At 33.4% G+C, this 2,958-nt stretch overlaps 1 long non-coding RNA gene across 1 annotated transcript; it reads right to left on the bottom strand.

Annotated features, from left to right (window-relative positions):
- Positions 1-722: 722 nt before the first annotated feature.
- Positions 723-1,645, bottom strand: LOC149576753 (uncharacterized). The gene is made up of 2 exons (XR_016362480.1): positions 1,230-1,645; positions 723-1,116 (listed from the first exon to the last, which is right to left on the bottom strand). It is a non-coding gene; the product is annotated as an uncharacterized LOC149576753 (long non-coding RNA).
- Between the last annotated feature and the right edge of the window lie 1,313 nt (positions 1,646-2,958).

The raw sequence follows: 2,958 nt of genomic DNA, 5'->3' as shown, positions 1-2,958 counted from the left end.
AACAAGGTATAATGGAAGATGACAACTAGTACCATATTAATGGAGGATCTATAGCATCTGTTGGAGTCAGATCTTAAAGTCAAAAGAGAAACATGTAGACATCAAATAAAACTATAAGTGGCCTTAGTCTAGATAAAATTGGTACACCATAAATAATCGATTAGTATAAGTAAAACTTTAAACCATGAAAATAACAATCATTAAAACAATGTATTAAACATCATCTATTCCGATACCAAGGAAAATTTGTTGTATAAAGACATGATAGTGCAATGGAGGTGATAAAACTGATCAATAAGAGCATTGGCAATTGCAAGAGATTTATGGTGTCATGGACTATATAAGTGAACTACCTCGAATGATAGTCAGCCAATAGTAATGATGATCAAGAGAGATATATTATGATAATATGGCCAAAATGTCATTAAAACATAGATGGCATATAGCCCCAAGATTTCTAACCAAAATATCATGCTAAAATGAGCATTCATAGTACATAGATAAACAAATAGAAACCATAATTAAAACAATATTAATATGCTACATAGATAAACAAATAGAAACTAGAATTAAAACAATATTAATACGCTATTAGAACATGAACCAATTTACATACATCAGTCAAAAAGAACCAATAGGAGATGCCATCATAGCATCTGGAACTATATAGTAGATGAGTCAATGAAGTGTTATTTATATTGCAAAAAAATCAGTGCAAAGGATGATCAAAATGAGGAGAAATAGTAGGAGAGAAGAGTATTACATTAGAAGTCAATGATGATAATCAAGTCGGCTGTTGTTATTAAAAAGTGCAGGGGCATAAAATATGTTTATCAAATATGATGAGATTAATGAGGTAAATGTGCCATTAGCTGCATCAAGAGATCCATGGCACTGTTTGTGAGCCAATTGCCCATCTCGGAAACCCTTATGCAAAATCTTCTCATCTTTACTAAATTCAAGCAGGTTTGCAATTTCCACAATTCGTCATTAGTTTCTTTCCTATAAAGCACTGATGCTTATGCCTTGTAGCGATGAAGTATATCACATATCCCCCTTCACTTTCTGAACCTCTAGAGCCTTAAAAGCTTGTTTCCTAACCTAGTTGTTTAATCTCTGCGGCAAAAAAACACACAATCTCAGAGAACATGTAAATATCAATTTCTCAAACTCTGGAACTTGGCTTTTCCGTCGAAAAACCATACTAGAAACATTTTAAAGAAATATACCTTTTTTGAATACTTTTGCTCCAACTCATTCACTTGACACCATGTAAAGAATATCTCTAGTGCTATCCAGGTCTTGAAAGAAAAGCTAGAAAAAATACATCAAATCAGACATTTGCAGAACTTGCTATTCTCTCTCTTCTTTCTCGTTAAGATCCCCATTCTGCAAACTTCATAAAGATTGTTATCTAACAACAAGTTAGAGTAACGCAGTAGCATAAATAATAATGTCCAAATTCTACAAATTCCACCTGATCATAATATAGCGACAAGTTCAAGCAATCACTATTAATAAACAAAGTTGCACCCAAAAAGCTTTCAATGATCATTGTCATGGATTGTGGAAACTTGACATCTTTAATTGTGGCATAGACAACCGATGTTTAAATCCCAGTAGAGAATGCTCTGGTATGAATCCTCCCACAAGACGGGGTGGAAATCTCAATGACTATGGTAGCCCACGGTATGCTTGGTAGAAGGAAGAGAATCCTGTTCAATACAGTGGTAAATTGGAGACCTTGTTTTGCAAAGAACCAAATTTAAAACCAAGCATGGGTATGGTCTTGGTATAAAGGCTACCTACACAAGACCGTGTGCAAGTCCCAGCAACAACTAATCATATGACTCATGGAAAGCACAGTGAGTAGAGAGACTCCTGCTCAAGAAAAATGGGGCCCACGCGTCAAATATGAGAAAACTACATTCCTGTGTTGCACAAGGCTGGGTCTTGAAAAGTGAACAATGCTAAGCTTACATTTTTAGATGAACAAATCTCTTTAAAATTGAAAAGTTCAGCATACTCTCTTGTTCTCATTCACTATTAGTATTTCGATGCTCTGGTTCTTTCTCAATGCCCCTCTCATATTTTCCACCTTCCTGACTTAACTTTAAGATCATGAAAATCAGCCCCAGATAATTACGATGTTTATAGCTTATAGGAAGATAGGCAGGAAACTTCTCTACCCCTTCTTGGGCGTGCATATGCCCATTTTTGTATGTGTATCTGTATTGGATACTGAAACAATATGTCATGGATACACGTTGAATTCCCTACCACAAAGAGTGCCCAAAAATTCTTAATTTTTTGACTGTGTTAAATACTATGTGATATAATTTTAAAAATTTTGACATAAATCTTTCTTAATGTAAAACAAACTTTAATGATTCAACTTTTCATACTTGGCATAAACCAAAACCTACACCGAATGGGAAAGACAAATGAAATCTTTTTCCCTTCCAGCTAGCCATTTTTGGGGGTTATCTTCCAGAGCAACTGTAAAATAATGTAAATATTGTAAATATTTTTTTCAACTTATAATAATGTATGTAGCAATTATATGTCTACATTGTTTTTTGAAATAATAAAAAAATAAATCCTCTAATAACTTAGAAATTGTCTTAAATATATGTGTATTTGTTTTTTAATGAATGTTGTACCCAACCATAGCCATATTGGAGGTCTTAAAAAAGGATGTATCCATTTCTAATACCATAACCCTATTAGTATCCATGTTCATATCCATGCAACTTTTCCTATAAGAAGTCAAATACAGAAATAAAGGCCTATACAGAATTGAAAGTGGAAATCAATTCAAGAGAAGAAAAAATACATGAAATAGAAATGATTGTGGCTAATAGATTTTTTCAAGAATATATACAACTCTAGAAGAGAAGATAGCTCATATACTCCTTAAAGCTACCAAAGTATAGCCTATTCACCGCAACAATGAAA

Source organism: Cupressus sempervirens, chromosome 1 (assembly GCF_028749045.1).
Source record: "Cupressus sempervirens isolate cs-2001-9-10 chromosome 1, ASM2874904v1, whole genome shotgun sequence".
In the NCBI taxonomy this organism is placed as follows: domain Eukaryota; kingdom Viridiplantae; phylum Streptophyta; class Pinopsida; order Cupressales; family Cupressaceae; genus Cupressus; species Cupressus sempervirens.
This window is presented reverse-complemented; position numbering and strand designations above follow the sequence as displayed.